The sequence below is a fragment of the Rhinopithecus roxellana genome, chromosome 12 (assembly GCF_007565055.1).
Source record: "Rhinopithecus roxellana isolate Shanxi Qingling chromosome 12, ASM756505v1, whole genome shotgun sequence".
Classification (NCBI taxonomy): Eukaryota; Metazoa; Chordata; class Mammalia; order Primates; family Cercopithecidae; genus Rhinopithecus; species Rhinopithecus roxellana.
The window spans coordinates 75,830,985-75,856,274 of NC_044560.1; the positions used below are offsets into that span (position 1 = coordinate 75,830,985).

At 42.1% G+C, this 25,290-nt stretch overlaps 1 pseudogene; it reads right to left on the reverse strand.

The window, feature by feature from the left end:
• The window catches only part of LOC104662640, a 118,610-nt pseudogene extending 95,946 nt beyond the window's left edge, over positions 1-22,664 (reverse strand).
• Between the last annotated feature and the right edge of the window lie 2,626 nt (positions 22,665-25,290).

Here is a 25,290-nt window from a genome sequence, read left to right on the forward strand (position 1 = left end):
ATACATGAAAGTGGCATTCCACTCTGAGACCTTTATGCTGGTATGGAGCAATGACTGTACCTGTGAAATTAAGCCCAGGTATCTGGGTAACTGGGTTTATATAGAACAGTTCTCCCCTGCCTATTAGCTAGGTTTAGAAATGAATAACCATCTCAACTGTGGCTGGATGTTTACATGTGACCATCACAATTCCAACTTTGAGCTGCATCTGTGTGTGAGAGTCAGGACCTCAGAAGTGTGCTCTGTTTATTTGTGAGAGTATCAATATGTGACATTGTGATAATGCCCCTGTGGGCAGGACCCATGCAGGAAACTCACATGACCTAGACATTGCACCCAGACATGTCACAATAGCAATGTATGTACAGCCCAGGGAGGAGAGGAGCATTACAAAACATTGGCCCAGTGATACATCACAATTTCTTATTGGGCAGAGCCCAAGCAGTAGAGAAGAGTCATATCACCTAGTTGCTGGGTTTGACAACATAAAACACTACCCCCTGAGAAGAAGATTAGGCAAGAAAGTCATATCACCTAGGTGATGGGCTCAGATATGTTATAATGCCCCAGGTGAGCAGGGCTAAGGAAGAAGAGGAAAGTCACATAAACTAGGGCCAGGGCCAACCTATATGTCACAATCACTCCAGTGGGGAGCACCCAGGCATGAGAAGAGAATCACATCACATATGAGCTGGGCCCAGCAATATGTCACAATCTCCACTGTGAACAAGTCTGAAAATAGGAAGAGTCACATCAACTAGGTGATGAACTCAGAAATATGTCAAAATGATTTCTGTCGGCAAAGACCAGGCAAAAAAATTGCATCATGTGTGCTGGGCTTAGTGATAAGTCATTATACCTTCTGTGGGCATGGTCCAAGCAGAAGAAAAAAGCCACGTTACTTAGCTGCTGGGCCCAGAGTTATGTCACAATATCTTCTATGGAGAAAGCCTAGGCAAGAAAGAAGAGTCACATCAAATAGTTCATGAGCCCAGAGGTACATCACAATGCCCCTTGTTAATGGGGTCCAGGCAGAAGACTTACATCAATCTGTTGGGATTGGCTGTTGGGATTGGCAATATGTCACAATGCTATTTGAGGGCAGGGCCAATGCAAAAGAGGAACATCACCTTGGTGTTGGACCGAATGATATGTCATAATCTTCCCCATGAGCAAAACCTAGAAAGAAGAGAAAAACCACATCAGCTAGGTGCTGGGGCCAGCAATCTCCTTCAATACTCCCTGTAAACAGGAACCCCACAGGAAGAGAGTCGCATCACCTGTGTGATGGGCACAGAGATATGTCACAATACTTCCGGTAGGCAGGACCTAGGCAAGAGAGTTACATGACATGGGCGTTAGACCCAACAATATGTCACAATGGCCCATGTAGGCAAGGGACAGGCAGGAGAGTCACATAACCTGGTTATGGTTCCCCTATGTTAGCTGCAGTAATATATCACAGTGCTTCCTGTGGGGAGCGCCAAGGCAGGAGAATAAATTTACATCACCTAGATCCTGGGTTCAGCGATGTGTCACAGTCCAATCTGTGGGCTGAGCCCAGGCAGGAGAGTCAAAAAACTCAGGTGCTGGACAGAGGCGTATGTCACAATCACAGCTGCAGGAAGGTCCATAAATGAAATTAACCGTCCTGCACATGTCGAGGTTCCAGATATGAGAATTAACACCTCCTTTATGTTGCATCTATGTTCAGGAGTCACAGTCTCAACTGTGGACTTGATCTGTGTACGAGACCTCCCATCCATCCTCTAGACTGTGTCTCTTAAGTGACTCACAGTCTCTCAAGTCTCAGGGGTGCTAAATCTTGGTCTGAGAGCCACCAGCTTATCTGTACACTGGATTCAAGGATGAAAGTCAATTTTTCAATTTTTGAAACTTTTATTGGTTTTGAGATTCAGAATCTCACCAGTGGGTTGTGTTCATGTGGAGGGATGACAATCATTACTGTCAGCTGGGTTTGCACGTGAGTGTCACAATCTCACCTGTGTGCTGAGATCTGTTAGGACGGACATAATCTCTCCTACTTGAGGGCTTTACACTGTATGCATAAGAGTTGCTGGCCGGACGTGGTAGCTCAAGCCTGTAATCCCAGCACTTTGGGAGGCTGAGGCGGGCAGATCACCTGAGTTCATGAGTTCAAGACTAGCCTGACCAACATGGAGAAACCCTGTCTTTACTAAAAATACAAAATTAGCCGGGTGTGGTGGCACATGCCTGTAATCCCAGCTACTCGGGAGGATGAGGCAGGAGAATCACTTGAACCCAGGATGCAGAGGTTGTGGTGAGCTGAGATCGCACCATTGCACTCCAGCCTGGGCAACAAGAGCAAAACTCCATCTCAAAAAAAAAAAAAAAAAAGGAGAGAGTTACAATCTGGTCTGAGAACTTTATGTTGGTATGGACCCATGATCATACCCTGAGCTGTGGCCCTAAGCTCAGGTATGAGAGTCAACATGTCTCCAGTTGGCTGAGTCTAGATAAGAGATTTCTTACCTGCCTATGAGCTGCAGGAAGCTCATAGCCATTGAGCCATGTGTGAATATCTAGTCATTTCAACTCTGGCTGGATATTAAAATATGACAATCACAATTTCAACTGCAGGCCGTATCCACTTATGAGATTAAGAACCTCAGCAGTGAGCTCTGTATATGTGTGTGTGTGGGGGGGTTCCAATCCTAAGGGTTGCTGTGTTGTGCATATGAGAAACACAACCTCAACTGTGTGTCGGGCTCTGTCATGACACTCTCTGTACCAACCAAGAGTTTTGCACAATATGCAAGCAAATGCCAATTCTGCATGGTCTTTATAAAAAGAAGACCCAGAAACTCATCTGTTTGCCAAAGCCTTGCAAAGAGACACAGACTCTCTGCTACTGGCTGGTTAAAGGGAGACACTTACATCACTTGGATGCAAGGCCCAGTGATATGTCACAATGCCCCCTGTGGGCAGCACCAAGGCAGGAGTATGGAGTCACATCACCTATTTGCTGGGTTCAGCAATATATCACAATTGCAACTATGAACTGGGCCCAGGGAGGATAGTCAAATTACTCAAGTACTGAGCAGAGGCATATGTCACAATCACACCTGCAGGATGGTTTAGAAATTAGATTAACAATTTCACACATGTCCCAGTTCTAAATTTGAGAGTCAACACCTCCTGTATTTTGGGTCTAAGTACAAGAGTCACAATCTCAATGGTGTACTTGATTTGTTTGTGAGAGTCTCAATTTCTCGTGCAGACTACGAATGCTCACTGGAGCCACAGACTCACAGGTGTGTTGGATAGAGGTCTGGGGGTCACCAACTCACCTTTGAACCAAATCCACATATGAGTCAGTTTTCCAACTTTTGACTGTTTTCACGAGGAAAACTTGGGACCTCAACGGTGGGCTGTGTTCACATGCAAAGGTGACAAGTTTTGCTATTGGCTGGGTGTGCATGTGAGCCTCACAGTCTTACCTGTGTGCTGGGCTCTGCTAAGACTCTCAATACCACCCAAGAGCTTTCTACAGTATTAATGAGAGTTGCCAACTGCTCTGTGACCTTCATGATGGTATGGACCCATGATTGTACCTGTGGTTCTAAGCCCAGGTATTAGAGTCAACATCTCTGTAATTGGCTGGTTCCAGATAAAAGAGTTCTCACCTGTTGAGGAGCTAGGTTAGAAATGAGTCACCATCTCAAGTTCAGCTGGATGTTCAACTATGACAATCACAATTTCAACTGTAGACTGCATCCACGTGTGAGATTCAAGACCTTACCAGTAGGCTCTGTCCATGTGTCAGGTGACAATCCTAATAGATGATGCAGTGTGTATACAAGAAATGCAATGTCACCTGTGTGCTGGGCCCTGCAATGACACTCTCTGTACCACCAAGGGTTTATATGATATAGGAGAGTGGTAATCCACTATGACCTTCATACAAGGAGGAGACTCAGAATCTTATGTATTTCTCTAAGCCTAGCTTTGAAAGACAGTATGTCCCCTATTTGTTGATTTGAGGTATGAGAGTTATCTCACCTATGAGCTGAAAAAATATATATTTTACAATCCCACCTGTGCATAGAGTGTGTGAGCAAGAGAGTCACATCATTTTGGTGCTAGGCCAGAGATATGTCACAATCTTTTCTCACGGCAGAAACTAGAAAGAAGAGTCACATCACCTGGGTGCTTGGCCAGAGATACGTTACATTCCTGTTCTGAAAGGAGGGCACAGGCAGCAGAGTCACAGCACGTGGGTGCTGTGCCCAGAGATATGTCACAAGACTCACTCCCTGTGAACAGGACCCTGGAAAAGAAAACACATCACCCTTGTTTCAGAGTCAAATGTTATGTCACAATCTTTCCTGTTGGCAGGATGCAGGCAGCAGAGGAGAGTCACATCTCCTAGGTGATGAATACAGAGATAAGTCATGAGGCTCTTGAGAATGGTAGGGCTAACACCCTGTTTACAGGGCATAGACAGGTGCCTCCATCTTCTAGGTGTTTGGTCTAGTCATATGTCACAGTACTCAAAATATGTGGGACCTATGCAAAATACAAGAGTCACATTACCTAGGTGCTAGGCCCAGGGATATGTCAGCATCCCACATTTTGGCAGCGGCCTGGCAGAGAAGAAGGACACATCACCTAAACCATAAATGTAAAAATTATCATAGCCAGGCACAGTGGCTTATGCCTGTAATTCCAGCACTTTGGGAGGCTGAGGTGGGCAGATCACTTGAGGCCAGGAGCTCAAGACTAGCCTGGCTTACATGGCAAAACCCCATCTCTACTAAAAATACAAAAAAAAAATTAGCTGAGCATGGTGGTACACGACTGTAATTCCAGGTATTCCGGAGGCTGAAGCACGAGAATCATGTGAATCCAGGAGGCCTAATGATTAGGTTCAAGGCCAAATAGCAAAATGTGTTTGTGTTTAATCTATTTTTTCTATATATAAACATTGCAAGTCAAGAGTATATACAGATATGAAGACTTAAAGTTTTCTTCTCCTCCAGACCTATCATCCTTTGTTCCCTTTCTGATCTCTGGAAGGAAGGTGGGCCAAAGGTGGCCAGCAGTTGTCTACTTGTGGTTAATTTATTCCTGCTGCCCTCTGCTCTTTTTACGGCCACTATGTTTTCCATCCTCGAAACTAAAGAGAGATGTTGTTAGGAAGAGGCCCTTCCTTCACACTGGCAGAATAAATTTGTTCAGGCCCTTCACCTGCATAATATCAGAGGTGCACTTCATGTGTGGCTCCTGAGTGCCTGGAATGTGACTGGGTCTATACTGTGATGTGCTGGAAAGGCAAAAAACGGACTTAGTGGCTCATGTGCGGTGGATCACGCCTGTAATCCCAGCACTTTGGGAGGCCAAGGCGGGTGGATCACCTGAGGTAGGGAGTTCCAGACTAGCCTGACCAACTTGGAGAAACCCCGTTTCTACTAAAAATACAAAAATTAGCTGGGCATGATGGCAGATGCCTGTAATCCCAGCTATTCAGGAGGCTGAGGCAGGAGAATCGCTTGAATCCAGGAGGCAGAGAACCGAGTTCATGCCATTGCACTCCAGCCTGGGCAACAAAAGTGAAACTCCATCTCAAAAAAAAATCCCTCCCAAAAAAATCCAGACTTAGTTCCAATGATATGGTTCCAACTATATACATGCTACATTAATAATTACACATTGATCGTATAGTAATATTTTGGATATATTGGGTTACAATCAGTTTGACCTGTTTCTTCTTTCTTTTTAAAGTTTGGCTACTAGAAAATTTAAAATTCACATTTGGCTCACATTCTATTTTAGAAGATTGCCTCTTTTTTTTTTTTTTTTTTTTTTTGATGGAGTTTAGTTTTGCTCTTGTTGCCCAGGCTGGAGTTCAAAGGGATCTTGGCTGCATGCAACTTCCGCCTCCTGGGTTCACCTGTCTCAGCCTCCCAAGTAGCTGGGATTACAGGCACCCGCCACCACGCCGGGCTAATTTTTGTATTTTTAGTAGAGGCAGAGTTTCATCGTATTGGTCAGGCTGGTCTCGAACTCTTGATCTCAGGTGATCTGCCGGCCTCAGCCTCCCAAAGTGCTGGGATTACAGGTGTCAGCCACTGCACCCGGCCATGATTACCTCCTTCTTAAAATCTCAGGCTGCCTGATCAAACAACCAGAAGCCAGGAAGTTCAGGAAAGCTGAAATTTTAAAATAATTGTTATTATTTTTTTTGTGAGTAAACATATAGCATTTTTATTATTATTATTATTATTTTGAGACAGAGTCTTACTCTGTCGCCCAGGCTGGAGTGCAGTGGCGCGATCTCGGCTCACTGCCACCTCTGCCTCCCGAGTTCAAGCGATTCTCTTGCCTCAACCTCCCGAGTAGCTGGGACTACAGGCGTGAGTCGCTGCGCTTGGTCATATAATGTATTATGTATAAACGCATATGACCTTACACACAAGGTTAAATTCAAATACCTCTGGGTCGGGCCTGGCTTAACTCAGGGAAGAAGCCCTGCCTGAAAAGGCTCCATCTTAGGCTGTCACTCTTCATTCAGCCTAGCATCAGATCACGTCTCCTGTCACTCAGGGTCTAAAGGGGCGGGGCCTTAAACGTTATCCAATCAGGGGCGCTGGGCTGGAAACCGTCCAATCAGACACAAAGCTGGAGCGGACAGGGCGGCTTCCGGATTTGGCCGGGACTTTGTCTCTGGCTGCAGCCAGAGCTGCAGGTCTCGTCTTCCCTGGTCTGTGTCCTCTTCTCCAAGAGGCCCAGCCTCTGTGGCCCTGTGACCTGCAGGCGTTGGGAGATCCCCAGCTAAGATGCCAGGTCCGCCTGGAAGCCTAGAAATGGTGAGAGTGCCGGGTCCGACATCCCGGGAGAGGGGAAAGGGCTAGTGGGAACCGGTGGGAAGTGGCTGTGGCGGGACTCAGGCCTCCTCGCAGTCAGCTCCACAATCTGCCCCCGAGTTTTCCTTGGCCAGCTCGACCTCAGTCCCCGTCAGCCATAAGATGGCGGATGCCCTGACAGCCGGGACCCCGGGCGTCCTGTCTCTTCCCTGCGCAGTGACTGCCCTGGCCTGGAGCCCTCTCTCGGCAGCTCAGCACCTGCAGCGCCTCGTCTCCCCATATTGTGCAGGGACCACGGGAGGGTAGACGGGAGAATCCTGACCCGGGGTGCGGGGTTCGTGAATGGGAAGAGCTTTGGTCTGTGGGGTTCTGAGTCTCCCTTTTCTCTTATTAAAAATGCACAGAAGTCACCGCAAAAACATTAAAGATTTTAATTAAAGAGTGATTCAAAAATCCGGGCGTCGTGGCTCACGCCTGTAATCCCAGCACTTTGGGAGGCCGAGGCGGGTGGATCACGAGGTCAGGAGATCGAGACCATTCTGGCCAATATGGTGAAACCCAGCCCGTACTACAAATACAAAAATTAGCCGGGCGTGGTGTCGTGCCTTTAATCCCAGCTACTCAGGAGGCTGAGGCAGGAGAATCGCTTGAACCAGGAAGTCAGAGGTTTCAGTGAGCTGAGATGGCGCCACTGCACTCCAGCCTGGCGACAGAGCAAGACTCCGTCTCAAAAAAAAAAAAAAAAAAAAAATTGTAGAGTACCCAGCTATGTTTGTCATTTGTCGTCCATAGCAGGGACTTGAAGAAAAAACTTTTATAAGGTGCGATAAAGAAAATCAAATTCAATAATTGGTTAGGTACAGTTGCATAGTTTCTTAATTTGTGCGATCAAGGTGGACATTTCCTTGTTATGTAATCAGGTTAATTGGTAGTCTATAGTTGGCTAAACCTCAATTTTGTTTCCCCCAATTTAGTAATTTATAAAAACATGAATTTGAAGCCAGTCACGGTGGCTCACACCTGTAATCCCAGCACTTTGGGAAGCCCAGGCAGGCGGATCACCTGAGGTCGGGAGTTGGAGACCAGCCTTACCAACACGGAGAAACCCCGTCTCTACTAGAAATACAAAATTAGTCGGGCATGGTAGTGCATGCCTGTAATCCCAGCTACTAGGAAGGCTGAGGCAGGAGAATCGCTTGAACCCAGGAGGTGGATGGTGCAGTGAGCCGAGATTGCGCCATTGCACTCCAGCCTGGGCAACAAGAGCGAAACTCCATCTCAAAAAACAAAACAAAACAAAACATGTATTTGAGTTAAATTTCTTTAAAGTAGAAATCCAGGGACTAGAGCCACCTTAGTCTAGTTGCCTGCCACTTAATTATTTTCACAAGCCACAGGAGACTAATTTTCCGCTGATTTTTTTTCCTTTTTTTTTTTTTTTTGAGAAGGAGTTTCACTCTGTTGCCCAGGCTGGAGTGCAGGCGCGAGATTTCTGCTCATTGCAACCTCCGCCTCCCAGGTTCAAGCTATTCCCCTGTCTCATACTCCGGAGTAGCTGGGATTACAGGAACCCGCCACCATGCCTGGCTAATTATTGTATTTTTAGTAGAGACGAGGTTTCATGTGGGCTAGGCTGCTCTTGAAGTCCTAACCTCAAGTGATCCGCCTGCCTCAGCCTCTCAAAGTGCTGGGATTACAGGCGTGAGCCGCGCCCGGCCTTTTCTGCTGCATTTTTTATATGTGTCCCAAGCAGACTCTCCAGTTTTACCGACCACCGCCCCGCCCCCCATCATTTCTTCAGCCTAACTGTGGCTTGCAAAAATAGTAAATAATTAAATACTAAATTTTCAGTTTCTTCTGACATTCCCGAATGCCAGTTTTCCCTCTCTAATTCACATTATCAATTATTCGTCCTTCAATTTACATTTTTTATACCATGTTTTAATTAATCATTTTTTGATAAAGCATTGGATTACACTTTAAAAATATTTGTTATCTGTTTGTAAATACTTTCCATGAAAAGAAAGCGAAGTATAATTCCCTGACGCTGTAGGGTGAAAAAAACAATTGTTCCTCCTTGCTTTTATGTTGTATAGGCACAGAGATCTTATCAGAGTGTTTTTGGGTCAAAGTTTCCCCTTGGAAACTATGAAGTGAGACGTCTTCACCCATCCTGTAGTTTTGTTCTTGGTCCTGGGCTTCAGTATTTTCTGGGGATAAACCAAGATACGCACCATGGCTATATCTGCTAGAGTGTCTAGTGAATATCAGCTACTGGGTCTTTTTTTTTTTCCTTATATCACAACCTGAGTTACGGAGTATAGCCTCTTAAGAAAGAAGGTGGCTGCCCCAGGGCTGAGAGGAGTCTCCTGTTGTACTTCTTTTTCGAAGACATTAAAATTGTCTTCACCCAACTCAGCTTCTTTTTCTTAGAGACACATTGCTGTTAAGCTAATCAGATGTTGGTAAAAAAAAAACAGAAATAATTTCTGCCTCCTGGATTCTCTAAGTGGGTAGAGAAATAGTGAAATAAAAAAACCAAGTGAGTAACTCTGTCATAGAAACTAAAACTTGAGCCCAGTGACTCTAAGCTAAGGCTAATATTGAGCCTTAAAAAAAAGGTTATTAAAGGCCAAGTTAATTCTTTCTGGGGAGCCGCCCCTGCAGATGTCCCAGCCATGAAAGAAGCCTTTATCCTGAGAGACGTTATGGAGCCCTGGAAAGCTGGGGATCCGCAGGCAGATTCAGTTAAGGTTAAAATAGAAGGGGTCTCAGACAGTCTTACTGAAGATGAAGTTGTTATTGTTATGAGATAGTTTCTAGACTTTGTGAAATATAAACAAAGTTAGATTTATGTTAAAAAAAAAATTCCAAAGGAGTATTGCAACAGGAGGAAGTACTAACAATAATATCTTTAAGGATTGCAAAGGTTAGGCAGACAAGGACTTTCTTTCATAAGGAGGAGCAAACAGATTAAAAAGAAGGTGTGAGGGAAATGGCAAATTGAGGATGAAATAACTAGAGTTTAGATCTTTTGAGATGAAGTCTCGCTCTGTCGCCCAGGCTGGAGTGCAATGGCATGATCTCGGCTCACTGCAACCTCCGATTCCTGCGTTCAAGCAATTCTCCTGCCTCAGCCTCCTGAATAGCTGGGATTACAGGCACCAGCCATCATGTCTGGCTAAATTTTTTGCATTTTTATAGAGACGGGGTTTCACCATGTTGGCCAGGCTGGTCTTGAACTCCTGACCTTAGGTGATCTACCCACCTCGGCCTCCCAAAGTGCTGGGATTACAGGCATAAGCCACCATGCCTGGGCAAATTTAACTGATTTTTATATGAGTAAAAGAAGAAAATGTGCAGAGTCTGTGTCTGGCTATGTGATCAGTAAAAAAAGGGCACCATGTAAGTTATAATGGAAAAGGTGTTTATTTCCATAAACTGTTCTTGGAGCACACAAAGGATGGAGAATTTTAGTAATCACAGCTATTTACCTGGATTACCTATGTGCTTCATCTTTCCCCACCCATTTTTTTTTTTTTTTTTTTTTGTCCTATACATTTATTCCATTTTGCTTTTTCTGAGTTGTATCTTTTATAATTAACTGGTCAACATAACTATGTTGTTTTGCTTGTTCTGTTAGTGGCTCTATCAAATCATTGAACTTGAGGGAGGTTGTGGGAGTCCCGGATTTTTAAACAGTAGCTCAGGAGCGTAGATGGGTTCATTGGGTTTGTTACTGACATCTGCAGTAAGGAGAATACTGTGCGACTGAGTCCTGAAACAGGGTCTGTGCTGAATGGGTGGTTTCAGAATGCAAATCTTAGACAATGAGTTGATGTTGGAGAATATTAGTGTTCAGCAGACTCTACAGATTTGGTGCCAGAAGAAAGATACCACAGAGGCCTGGCCTGACATGAAACTCTGGGAGGCTCTGCTTTTCTGTCACATTGTTTTGTGATTCTAAGTCTCCTCCCAGGGTGAGAGAGGACTGAAAACTTAGAGGAAAGAAGCTCTGATAGCAGATTCCCTTCTTCCACAGCTGTCAGCACAGGATTTCTACCCACTCACAAACACACCCACTAGACATTGAGGTGTCTACACCACTCCCAGGGCTAGACGTCACCCTCAGGAATTTCACCACAGCATTTTTGATCCTAATTTTTTTTGCCAAAAACCCACAAATGTCTACAAGTCTCCTGGCATATCCTCACCCCCAGACACTGAATCTGCAGCAGCAACCTGTTTTCTCCACCAACCTAGGATTCTGGACCACCTGTCCATAATCTCATCTGCCTGCATGAATGCAGAAATAAATTAGAGTAGAGTCACACCTGGGCCGCGATCTGTAGTACAAACCAGTCCTATCTCCTACATTGCACTTTCCCAAACTCATGGATTTTTTTTCCTTTTAACTTTTATTTTTTGTTCCTGAGTACACATGCGGGTTTGTTATATAGGTAAAATTGTGTCATGGGGGTTTGGTGTGCAGATTGTATTGTCACTAAGATACTAAAAATTGCACCAAACAGGTATTTTTTCTGATCTTTTTTGTCCTCCCATCATCTACCATGAACTAGACCTCAGTATTTATTGTTCTCTTTGTGTCTATGCATTCTTATTATTTAGTTCTTACTTATAAATGGTAACATGAATTATATTTATTACTATTATTATTGTTTTTGAGACAGAGTCTTGCACTGTCTCCCAGGCTAGATTGTGCAGTGGCACAATCTCGGCTCACTGCAACCTCCACCTCCCTGGTTCAAGCGATTCTCCTGCCTCAGCCTCCCAAGTAGCTAGGATTACATGCGACTGCCACCACACCCAGCTAATTTATGTATTTTTGTAGAGACGGGGTTTCACCATGTTGGCCAGGCTGGTCTCGAACTCCTGACCTGAGGTGATCCACCCACCTTGGCCTCCCAAAGTGCTGGGATTACTGTCTTTACATTAGTTTTTTTTTTTTTTTTTTTTTTTTTTTTTTTTTTTTTTTTTTGGAGACAGAATCTGTTGGATCTCAGCTCACTGCAAGCTCCGCCTCCCGGGTTTACGCCATTCTCCTGCCTCAGCCTGCGGAGTAGCTGGGACTACAGGCGCCCGCCACCTCGCCCGGCTAGTTTTTTGTATTTTTAGTAGAGACGGGGTTTCACCGTGTTAGCCAGGATGGTCTCGATCTCCTGACCTCGTGATCCGCCCGTCTCGGCCTCCCAAAGTGCTGGGATTACAGGCTTGAGCCACCGCGCCCGGCCGTCTTTACATTAGTTTTCTAAGAATACTGGTCTCTAGCTCCATCCATGTTGCTACAAAGGACATGATTTTCTTTCTTTCTTTCTTTCTTTTTTAATGGCCACACAGTATTCCATGATGCTTGTGTACCATATTTTGTTTTTATTGACTCTTTTATTTTATTTATATTTGAAGAAAGGGTCTTACTCTTTCACCCAGGCTGAAGTGTAGTGGTGTGATCTAGGCTCAGTGAAGCCTCAATCTCCTGAGCTCAAGCAGTCCTCCTACCTCAGCCCCCTAGGTATCTGGGACTTCAGTCACATGCCACCACACCCACTAATTTTTTCTTTTTCTATTTTTTGTAGACATGAGGTTTTGCCATGTTGCTCAGGCTGCTCTCAAACTCCCGAGCTCTGGCAATCCACCAGCTTTGACTTTCCGAAGTGCTGGATTAGAGGCATGAGCCACCATACCTGCCTATACCATATTTTCTTTATCCAGTCTACCATGGACAGGCATTTAGGTTGATTTCATGTCTTTGCTATTGTGAATAGTGCTGCAATGAACATGCATGTGCATGTGTTATGATGGAATAATTTTTATTTATTTGTGTATATACCCAATTATGAGGTTGCTGGGTCAAATGGTAATTTGTTTTTACTTATATGAGACATCACTACATTGCTTTTCACAATGGTTGAACTAATTCTCACTCCCACTAGCAGTGTACAAACATTCCCTTTACAACCTTACCAGCATCTGTGATTTTTTTTGAGTTTTGGATAATAGCCATTCAGATTTGTGTGAGATGATGCCTCATTGTGGTTTTGATTTGCATTTCTCTAATGATTAGTGATGAGCACTTTTTTATGTGCTTGTTAACCACATGTATGTCTTTTTTTGAAAAGTATCTGTTGGTGTCTTTTGCTTATTTTTTCTTTTTGTTTTTTGCCGAGATGGAGTCTTGCTCTGTTGCCAGACTGGAGTGAGGTGGCACTATCTCGGCTCTCTGCAACCTCCACCTCCCTGCAACCTTCACCTCCCAGGTTCAAGCAATTCTCCTGCCTCAGCCTCCTGAGTAGCTGGGATTACAGGTGCCCACCACCACGCCCGGCTAATTTTTGTATTTTTAGTAGAGATGGAGTTTCACCATATTGGCCAGGCTGGTCTCGAACTCCTGACCTCAGCCGATCTGCCCGCCTTGGCTTCCCAAAGTGCTGGGATTATAGGCGTGAGCCACGGTGCCTGGCCTAATCAATCTTGAGTTGATTTTTATATATGGTGTAAGAGAGGGGTCTAGTTTCAATCTTCTATGTAGTGCTAGCTAGTTATTCCAGCAAAATTTATTAAATAAGGAATTTTTCTCAAATTCCTCTTGTCAGCTTTGTCAAAGATCAGATGGTTGTAGGTGTACAGAATAATTTTGGGACTCTTTAATCTGTTGTTTTGGTCTCTGAGCCTGTTTTTGTACCAGTACCATACTGCTTTTTTTACTGTAGCCCTGTGGTTTAACATTTGGTAATGTAAGGCCTCCAGCTCTGTTCCTTTTGTGTAGGATTGCCTTGGCTATTTGGGCTCTTTTTTTTTTGTTCCATATAAATTTTAAAATAGATTATTTTGGTTCTGTTAAGAATATTTTTGGTAGTTTGATAGGAATAGTATTAGATCTGTATATTTCTTTGGGCAGTATTCCCATTTTGATGATATTGATCTTTTCTATCCGTGAGCATAAAATGATTTTCCATTTGTTTTTCTTTCTTTCTTTTTTTTTTTTTTTTTTTTTTTTTTTTTTTGAGATGGAGCCTCACTCTGTCTCCCGGGCTGGAGTGCAGTGGCCGGATCTCAGCTCACTGCAAGCTCCGCCTCCCGGGTTTAGGCCATTCTCCTGCCCCAGCCTCCCAAGTAGCTGGGACTACAGGCGCCCGCCACCTCGCCAGGCTAGATTTTTGTGTGTTTTTTTTTTAGTAGAGACGGGGTTTCACCGGGTTAGCCAGGATGGTCTCGATCTCCTGACCTCGTGATCCACCCATCTCGGCCTCCCAAAGTGCTGGGATTACAGACTTGAGCCACCGCGCCCAGCCTCCATTTGTTTTTCATCTCTGACAATTTGTTTTGTTTTGTTTTTTTATTTTTGTCATAGAGATCTTTCACCTCTCTGGTTAGCTGTATTTCTAGATAATTATTTTTCTGTGGCAGTTGTGAATGAGATTTTGTTTTTGATTTGGCTTTTAGCTCGGATATTGTTGATGTACATGGATGCTACTGATTTTTGTACATTTATTTTGTGTCCTGAAACTTTTCTGCAGTTGTTTGTCAGTTTAAAGAGCTTTTCTGTCACAACTATAGTCTTTTCTAGATACAGAATCATATTGTCTGCAAACAAAGATCGCTTGACAACCTCTCCTCCCATTTGGAGGCATTTTTTTTTTTTTTCCTCACCTGATTGCTGTGGCCAGGACTTCCAATTCTATGCTGAATAGGAGTGGTGAGACAAGACATTCTTGTCTCGTGCCATTTTTAAAAGAGAAATGCTTTCAGCTTGTGTCCATTCAGTATGTTGGCTGTGGGTTTGTCATAGATAATTCATTATTTTGAAGTATGTACCTTCAATGCCTAATTGGTTGAGGGCTTTTAACATAAACAATGTTAAATTTTGTTGAAAGTTTTTTTTTTTTTTTGCATCTATTGAGATAATCTTGTGGTTTTTGTCTTTCATTATGTTTATGTAATAAATCACATTGATTTGTTTATGATGAACCAGTCTTACATCCCAGAGATAAAGCCTACTTGATCATAATGGATTAGCTTTTTGACATGCTGTTGGCTGTTGGATTTGATTACCCAATATTTTGCCGAGGATTTTTTTTTTGGAAACAGAGGGCTCTGCTGCTCAGGCAGAGTGCAGTGGTGCGGTCTCGGCTCACTGCAACCTCTGCCTCCTGGGGTCAAGTGATTCTCCTGTTCTCCTGACTCAGTCTCCCGAGTAGCTGGGATTGCAGGCAACCGCCACTGCGCCGGCTTAATTTTTTTTTTTTTAGACAGAGTCTCGCTCTGTCGCCCAGGCTGTAATGCAGTGGTGAATTTTTGTTTGTTTGTTTTTTTAGTAGAGACAGGGCTTCACCAAGTTGGCCAGGCTGGTCTTGAACTCCTGACCTTGTGATCTACCTGCCTCGGCCTCCCAAAGTTCTGAGATTACAGTTATGAGCCACTGCGCCCAACCTTGCTAAGAATTTTTACATCAATGTTTATGAAGGATATTGGCCTGAAGTTTTCTTTCTTTTTTTTTAAACAGAGTTTCATTCTTGTTGCCCAGGCTGGAGTGCAGTGGTGCAATCTTGGCTCACCACAACCTCCTCCTGGGTTCAAGCAATTCTCCTGCCTCAGCCTTTCAAGTAGCTGGGATTATAGGCATGCGCCACCACACCCAGATAATTTTTTTTTTTAGATAATTTGTATTTTTAGTAGAGATGGGGTTTCTCCATGTTGGTCAGGCTGGTCTTGAACTCCCGACCTCAGGTGATCTGCCCGCCTTGGCCTCCAAAGAGCTGAGATTACAGGTGTGAGCCACCACTCCTGGCTAGCCACTGTGCCCGGCTTACCTGAAGTTTTCTTTTTCCATTTTATCTTGCCAGGTTTTAGTATCAGAATGATTCTGTTCTAATATAATGAGTTGGGAAAGATTTCCTTCTCATTTTTTTTTGGAATACTTTTAGCAGAAATGGTACCAGCTCCTCTTTGTTCATCTTACAGATTTCAGCTGCAAATTTCTCTGGTGCTCAGCATTTTTTGGATGGTAGGCTATATATTACTAATCCAATTTTGGAGCTTGTTATTGGCCTATTCAGGGCTTCATTTTCTTTTGTGTTGAGTCTTGGCGGGATATATTTGTCCAGGAATTTACTTATTACTATTAGATTTTCTTGTTTGTGTGCATAGAGATGTTCATAGTAGACTTCAATAGTTATTTGTATTTTTGTGGGGTCAGTAGTAATGTCCCTTTGTCATTTCTAATTGTGTTTATTTGGTTCTTCTTTCTTCATTAATCTAGCCAGTAGTTTATCTTATCAATTTTTTTTTCAAAGATTTAATTCCTGGATTTCTTGATCTTTTGTATAGTTTTACATGTCTAAGTCTCCTTCAGTTCAGAGCCGCTTTTGGTTATTTTTTGCATTCTGCTAGCTTAGAGTTGGTTTGCTCTTGCTTCTCATACTTTATTTTGTGATATTAGGTCAGTAAATTCAGATCTTTCTAACATTTTGATGTGAGCATTTAGTGTTATAAATTTCCTTCTTAACTGCCTTAGCTGTGTTGCAGTGATTCTGGTATGTTGTATCTTTATTCTTAGTTGTTTCAAACAACAATTTGATTTCTGCCTTAATTTCATTATTTGCCCAAAAGTCATTTAAATGCAGGTTGTTTAATTTTCATATAATTGTATGTTTTCAAGTGGCTTTCTTTGTAGTTGAATTATATTTTCAACAATCTGTTGTCTCAGTGTGTGGTTGGTATAATGTAGGGATTTTTGTATTTGCTGAGTATTGTTTTATTATTAATTGTGTGGTAAATGTTAGAGTTTGTTTCACATGGCGATTAGAATAATGTATATTATGTTGTTTTTACTTAGAGTTCTGTAGATATCTATTAGGACTATTTGGTCAAGTGTCAAGTTTAGGTCCTGTTATACTTTGTTTATTTTCTGTCTCAAGGATCTGTCTAATAGTTTCTGTGGGGTGTTGTAGTCTCCTACTGTTGTGTCAGAATTATAGTCTCTTCATAGGTCTCTAAGAACTTGCTTTATTCATGTGTACCCATGGAATTTTAATAACACATTTCTCTCTTCTGCTTTTTTCCCCATAAGAATTCTTTTAAGTGCACAAAGTGTGCCCAAGGCTACTCCTTAGATGCCTGAATCCAATGTCTACTGAGATTCAGATGTCCAAGAATTCAAGAACACATCCAGAAAACCTGGCTGTTGTAGAAAAAAATATTAGAAATGAAAAGCTTTATTCTTCTACCTTGAAATAAGCATTTAGCATCTTAAAGCATTTAGATGATGTGTACATTTATCTTTGTTATTTTGAAATACACATACATTATATTGACAGCTTAGTAAACCTTTTGTCATTATTATTATTATTATTATTATTATTTTTTTTGAGACGAAGTCTCACTCTGTGGCCCAGGCTGGAGTGCAGTGGCTGGATCTCAGCTCACTGCAAGCTCCGCAGCTCCGCCTCCCGGGTTTACTCCATTCTCCTGCCTCAGCCTCCCGAGTAGCTGGGACTACAGGCGCCTGCCACCTCTCCCGGCTAGTTTTTTGTATTTTTAGTAGAGACGGGGTTTCACCGTGTTAGCCAGGATGGTCTCGATCTCCTGACCTCGTGATCCGCCCGTCTCGGCCTCCCAAAGTGCTGGGATTACAGGCTTGAGCCACCACGCCCAGCCTTGTCATTATTTTTTTACTCAGGGTTGTCATTACCTAGGACTTCAGATCCATTGCTTTGTTTTTGCTTTGGCAAAGTTTTTTTTCGTTTATTTTTAGTCTTTTAAAGTCGACACAGATTTGTTTAGCTCAAAGCTCATTTTAAAAACACACAAAAGTGGAGCACAAAAATAGGATTAAAGTTAGCAATACAGAATGATAAAGACTAAAAGATACTGAGTAGTTTTTTTTTTTACCAGAAAACTGATTGTCCAAGGTAATTATCCAATATTTTCAGGCTGAAGTACTCACACTGCCAAAAGAAAGCAGTTTAGTATATAAATTGAAGTTCAGTATATAAACAGTGAAGTTTTTAGTTGTACTTTGGTTTCTGTTTATTACTTCAGAACAATTAGCATAGTTATGTATAGTGTTTGTAGACAACCTGTGTTTATATACATTAAAAAGTATTTTCAGCGAGGCATGGTGGCTCACACCTGTAATTCCAGCACTTTGGGAGGCTGAGGTCGGCAGATCACGAGGTCAGGAGCTGGAGACCAGCCTGGCCAACATGGTGAAACCCCATTTCTACTAAAAATACAAAAATTAGCCAGGTGTGGTGGCATGGTGCCTGTAGTCCCAGCTACTTGGGAGACTGAGGTAGGAGAATCGCTTGAACCCGGGAAGCGGGGGTTGCGGTGAGCCAAGAACATGCCATTGTACTCCAGCCTGGGTGAAAGAGTGAGACTCCACTTCAAAAAAAAAAAAAGTATTTTCTACAATAGTATGAATATAAGGCCACAAATTTACTTTCAATGAATCAAATAGGCATTTTAATATTGTTATTTATACTTTTGAAATATAAAGTGTTTTAAATGAATTATGATAACAGACTTTTTTTGTTTTGTTTTGTTTTGTTTTTTCAACGGAGTTTCACTCTTGTTGCCCAGACTGGAGTGCAATGGCACGATCTCAGCTCACCACAACCTCTGCCTCCGAGGTTCAAGCAATTCTCCTGCCTCTGCCTTTCAAGTAGCTGCCTTTCAAGGGATTACAGGCACCAGTCACCATGTCTGGTGAATTTTTGTATTTTTAGTAGAGATGGGATTCCACCATGTTGGTCAGTCTGGTCTTGAACTCCCGATCTCAGATGATCCGCCCGCCTCGGCCTTCCAAAGTGCTCAGACTACAACCATGAGCCACAGCGCCCAGGGGTTACAGACATTTAAAAAATTTTTTACATTAATCATGACTAGTACATTAAAATTATGTATACTTAGATATTTATATCTAATGTTCAAGAAATTTACTACAAAATTGTTACAGTAGATATTAGTCTGAAATGTTTGTTTATCTAATAGGGATAACTCTTAGGTAAGCATAATTGTAGTGTCTTGTATTTCACTAACATGGAATGCTGCTATTACAGGACAAACACAGGTGACATGGCCATCCAAAAACCATAATAGCTCTTTAGTTAACTATGTTGCAAGCTCAAATACGTTCTACTATATGAACAGAGAGGGATGGGCGCGGTGGCTCAAGCCTGTAATCCCAGCACTTTGGGAGGCCGAGACGGGCGGATCACGAGGTCAGGAGATCGAGACCATCCTGGCTAACACTGTGAAACCCCGTCTCTACTAAAAAATACAAAAAACTAGCCGGGCGACGTGGCGGGCGCCTATAGTCCCAGCTACTCGGGAGGCTGAGGCAGGAGAATGTCGTGAACCCGGAAGGCGGAGCTTGCAGTGAGCTGAGATCCGGCCACTGCACTCCAGCCCGGGCGACAGAGCAAGACTCCGTCTCAAAAAAAAAAAAAAAAAAAAAGTGCTGGTGGAAGTTGTCAGATGTATTTCAACATAGATCCCCCATTCAATGTCTAGGAGATGAGAAAGCAGCAGAGATGAAAGAGAAACCTTATGAAATTCTGCTGAAAATATGCCCACTTTCTTTATAATGCTTGTGTTTCTCATGCTGAGAGTAGCTGTGCACTCTGGATGCTTAGAGAGAAATTCTTTTTAAGGGAATATTTTCTGGCTATTTTGATAAATCTTGTGTCTAATTTGAGTTTTTCTTAAGATGCTTTTAACTTCTTTATTTCTCTCAATATAATCTTGCTCATTTGAGAGCTGATTTTCTCTCAAATGCTTTGGGTATCTGTTTTGGAAGCCTTATGAGTATCCCATAGTATCTTTGAATGAGGTGGGCTGTCACAGGGATGAGTCTTGGAGTGATCTCTACCCAGACTCATACTGGAGATCCAGCAGTGTTTTTTCATGTCACCATTATAAATTGACACTGAGGCTGAAACACTTCTTCCATTCCCTTTATTGTGAAGGTGCAGTTCTACCCAGGAGGTTTGCAGGCTCTCCTGCAGCTCAGGCTTCCCTCTCTGATGTGGCACTGGAGTGCTGCTGTGGCAATTGGGGTTCGCATAAGATGTGAGCTGCCAGCTGTGAGCCCTGTGCTGTGGGCTGTGCCTCAGTGGCAGATGGTAGGAGTCAAGAGAGGACACTGGTGACCAGGGGAAGGCAAGCAGGAGTGCTCTAGCCCAGCCTCAGGGAGTAGAGAGCCATTGTTTTAAAATGTAAATAGCCAAAATGATAGCATCCTAATCAACCATTTTTGTAGAAGAGTGAAAGCCTACCTTCAGCAGGCATCAGGCTTCAAGTGGCAAAACTGCCTCTTGTCATTAAGATGTGATAAGTTTATTTTGGCATTGAATATAACCGTGTAGCATACATGGAAGGCCTTTTCAATTACCAGGTGAATTTAGAATGAATTATGTATGGCATGGTGTAAATTTTTCTACTTACGGACTAATTATGATGAACATCTTTCTGTCTTTGCAGTCTCTTAAGCAGATTGACCATGCTGCACTTCACATTCTAGTTTAATTGTGTAATAAAACCATTTTCTTTCTCTTCTATCATTGTGTTTCTCTGGGGCTATAGAAAGTTTTTCTTTTCATTATATATTCCAAACACTGTTTAGAATTGCCAGACATGATATAAACACATAAGGTGCCAGCCAAGCTTTACTCTAGAGGGGACTTTCCCTCTCAGGCTTTCAGTCACCTCACAATTATGCTACACAGTATGTGCTGTCTCCTAAATATGCAAGCAGAATTATGTATCTGCCTACTTGGTATCTATAGGCCACTACAGTCACTTCTAGAGAAGCTAGGCCAGATTTCTACAAACTTCACAGGGCAGCAATCAACCATTTTACCTCTTTCAATGACTCTTGTATCTTCAGACCTGAAACTGATTCACAGAACATGGAGCTCAGAAATCCAATCAGAGTAATATGTGTGCACTGAGTAGACATGTAGACATGAGAATCTCCACTTTCTACTATCTCCTCTTGCTAAAATGTCCACAAATATGCAGGTAACACCTACTGCTACTCCACCCATCCAGAGCCTAAATCTGCAGCTCCAAATTCTGAATCTAGGTCTTAAGATTTGGAAAATAAAAAGATTTTTATCTGAGGAATACAAGTCATTTTAGTTGTCAAAGTCAGAGAGACATTAAAATGAGACCCCAGGCTGGGTGTGGTGGCTCACACCTGTAATCCCAGCACTTTGGGAGGCTGAGGCAGGTGGATCACGAGGTCAGGAGTTCAAGACCAGCCTGGCCAACATGGTGAAACCCCGTCTCTGCTAAAAATACAAAAATTAGCCGGGTGTGGTGGTGGGTGCCTGTAATCCCAGCTACTTGGGAGTCTGAGGCAGAGAATTGCTTGAACCTGGGAGGCGAAGGTTGCAGTGACCTGACATCCTGCCACTGCACTCCAGCCTGGGCGACAGAGTGAGACTCTATCTCAAACAAACAAAAGAAACAAAACAAAACACAGTTATGTCTCTTTCCCCACTTCAAGCTGTGTAATCATCTCTTGAAGCCATTTACAATTGCCACAAGTAGCTATCAATTTAACTAATAATGCGACACCGAACACTGTGACTTAAGCTGTAAACCTTAATGATGTATATCCAATCCATAGTCAATGTTATTTCTGTAAATAAATAAGAAAGGTAGGTATAGTTGTGGTTATGACTCTAGATACTTTGTTGCCTTGATCTCTCACTCCCAAAATCGTTTGTTACTAACAAATATTTTTGTACCATCCCACTCTCTGTCCCTCTTTTTTTTTTTTTTTTTTTTTTTTTTTTGCCTTTACAAATCCACTTGTAACTGCTGCTAATCAAAGTATAGATTCCAGGCAACTTGAATCTTTGCTCCCAGGTTACAGTCCTCAAGGGTGGAACAAATAAACTGTCTACTTATATCTGTGTTGCCTCAGGTTTTTCTTTTTAGGCAGACATATTACTTAGGATGTGCTAGAACAGCCTCTAGGAGAACATCTCTCTTTGATTGTACTCCGCTTGCTGTAACACCCAAGAATGTAGAGCCAGTTTGATCTGACCAAGAATATGCACATAAGAGCTGAACCCTGCCTGAGATTCACAAGACAGGGCCAGGTTTTAGATTAAGAAGGTAATGAAAACCAACAGGAGGAATTTTCTGCATTGTAAGATGTCAACATAGACATCTTAAAGTCCCCCTTTGATAGTGTGGCTGTTTGAGCTTTTCAGGTCTTGTCCAGTGACCTGCTACAGTTACATGAGAGGATCCCAGTGTACATAGAATCTGATAGCAGAATCCGTAAGTAAAGATTAAGCATCTTAGGAGTGAGAGATCAAGGCTACGAAGTATCCACAGCCATGATCACAACTATTCCTACGCGTAAAATGTGATACTGGAGTAGAACATTTTTATCCTTCCTCTTACCCAAAAGCTAGCAAATCAGTACAGGTGATCCAGGTTCTGGAGCTTTACCAGGGCAGTTCCATTTCCTATTTAGAATCAGCCTAAATCTCTTCTGTCTGGCTTACAATGGGGCCATCAGTGCACGGTCACTGGGAATCCTCTTGGAATCACCTAGGCATCTTTGAGACATTTGAGGATTTCCAGAGCAGAATTGTGTCAGACTGACAAGAGTGGTTAACTCTGCTTCTGTCTCAGTGTAAGAGAAATGGGTCATCCTTCCCTCATTCAAGAGATGTCTTTGGTTGGTACCCAGATGACAGTTTCTTCAGATTCCTGGTACTTGGGAGGAAAAGAAGTTCTGAAGATTCGAACAGATAAACTAAATGCTCCCATCTCATATGGCCATTAGAGTAATAGATGTAGCAATCATGGTCCCTACCATCCATGAACTTTTAGTCCAGACTAGCAACTGGATAAACAATGAATTAAGCATCATATGGTTGATATAATAAATAGATTTGTGCAAATAAACTTGGGGTTTATTTGGGCCGTAAGTAACACAAATAAAAAATAAATGATATTGCTGTGACTTCTGATGTCATCACCTGAAGGGATGTTTATGGACAGAAGAATTGTTATTATTTTTATTTCTTTTATTTTGCTAAGAATACATATTTATCTTCTAGTAAAATTATTCTAGATAAATTTAAGAGATTTGATTAAATGGATTATTAGTATATATTATGAAATTGACAGGGCAGTAGCTAAAAAAGATTAAAGTTACATGAACTGTGGGATTTAAGTTTTTCTTAGGTAAGCTTAGGAAACAGAACTGGAAGTACCCCAGTGGCATAGAGAACAAATTCTACATAGGCTCCACTCCCTGCTTCAGTTCTGTTCAGTTCCTACTTGGAGACTTGACTTAGTCCTGTCCCCACCCTGGAGTCTTGCCTCGGAGAACTGATTTAATAAGATCAGAATTTTGGTTGGTGAATCCTGCTATCTTTCTAGAAGTGGTGCTCATAATTTTCTGAAATCCAAAGGCAGGTAAATGGGAATAATAAAGTATGTATTTTAGGGTCTTAATTTTTAAATTTTTTATTAAAACCAGTGCTTGTGGAGACATTCCATTTAGCAACTTGTTTTCTATTCTTAGAAATCAGTAGTTGCTCCACAAGTCACAAAAAATTAAATATAAACACAATAAAAATTCCTCTAAACTACATTAAATTTTTCCTTTATCCCTCTCATCTATCTATATAGCTTTTATTCTATACATTTTATAAAAAGTTAATGACAGAGAAACTAAAAAAATTAAAATGCTGTGCCCTTTATCTAAATCCTGGAAATTATTAAACACTTAGTACCAACTCCAAAGGTGTTATGACGATTAAGTCACGTAATGTGTTATTCCCAGCACAGTGCTCTGTAACATCCTCTTGAGCACATAGAGCACAATGTTTAATAAACATTCCATCAGTACACTTGTACATGTTGTTATTTAAACACAGACTTATTCAGACATGACTGCTTTCTATTTTCTCTGTATACTCTACAGAGCCAGTAAAGAATATGAAACTTTAGGATGGAGAGTGGTTGTCTTTATTTGCCCTAGAAGTATTTGTGTTGTGACAAGAGTACTGAGTGTAAGGGACTCTGTGCTATGCCTGCTTTCTCTAATGCTAATCATGAGTCCAGGGGGAGTAACATCAACATTGACAGGGGACTTGTTTAAAACATTCATTTTGGACCCTTTTCAGACCTGCAGAATCACATTACATAGAGTGGGGCCAAAATTACTAAGTGATTTGTAAGCTCATAAAAGCTTGAGATTAAATGCTTAGCTAAGTGGTTATAAGCCCAGACCTCTAATTAGGATTACGTGGGCAATTTGCAGAAAAATCCTTACTTGAGCTTTTCCCACAGGTTTTGTTTATTGTTTTAGGTGGAAACATATATGTTGTTTTAATTAAGTGCCTCATATAATTCCAAGATGAGGTCAGAATCAACAATGAAGGGTTCAAGGCATTCATGAGAGTTAAGGTAGAAACCTTTTCACTAAAGGATGGTCACAGGGCCTGTTCTGTTTGGGTTTGGGAGAGACAAGGCAGTGTGGCCCATATTACCATTACTGTAGCAGAAATTGTTGGTGTCTGTGGCAGAGGAGGGCATCTGAAGACAGAAAAGAAAAAACTTATATTTTTATATTCATAAAGAAGCTCATTGTTCCTGAATCTCTACTAGTATAAAGGACAGAAATGGATGGAATGTTTCTGCAGTTCCTGGTCCTTCTGCCTGTGGGTGTGGTGGTAGCAGGTAAATGGGTGGTGCTGACACCTTTAAAGGCATATTCTCAAGATGCCGGTGTAATTAGTGCAGAAACTTTCATCTAAGCAGGAATTCCAGAGGGGAAGGAGGAAAAAAATGCCTTTTTTTTTTTTTTTTCAGCTAAACATGTCTCATATTAAGAGCTGTGTCCACTCTGCCTTCTGAAATGCCATGCGTTTTTACATGCAAACTTTACTTCTCTGCTTGTGTTTTTCCTCCCTAATGAGTTTGTTTTAACTACTTTAAAACATTCTTATAATAGTCAAGGGTCCCTGAAAAATATGTTTTTTCCCATATACTGAAGCCTTCTACATCATGGCTCCTTCTATGCCGTGCGGAATTCTCTTCATGAATTTATAATCTACTGTATTAAAAATGTTCCCTTTGTGGCTGGGAAGGTGTGAATACTCAAGATTCCTATTGGAAGAATAAAGGAGTTCTTAAGAAAGACGGAAAACTTGTAATATTGAGGTTCCATCTGTGTTATTCATTAACTCTATACAGAACAGGATTAAGAAAGTGTTTATTTAAAGAGGATGGCATTTATTACCCAGAAAATCCTGAAAAAAATATGAGAAAATGCCTGCTCTCTAGGGTGCTAAAGAAAGAATACTAAAAATCACTATTAAAAATTACACAACATGGGAGATATCTGTATCTCGAACTTGGTATAAACTGATGGTTTTTTATG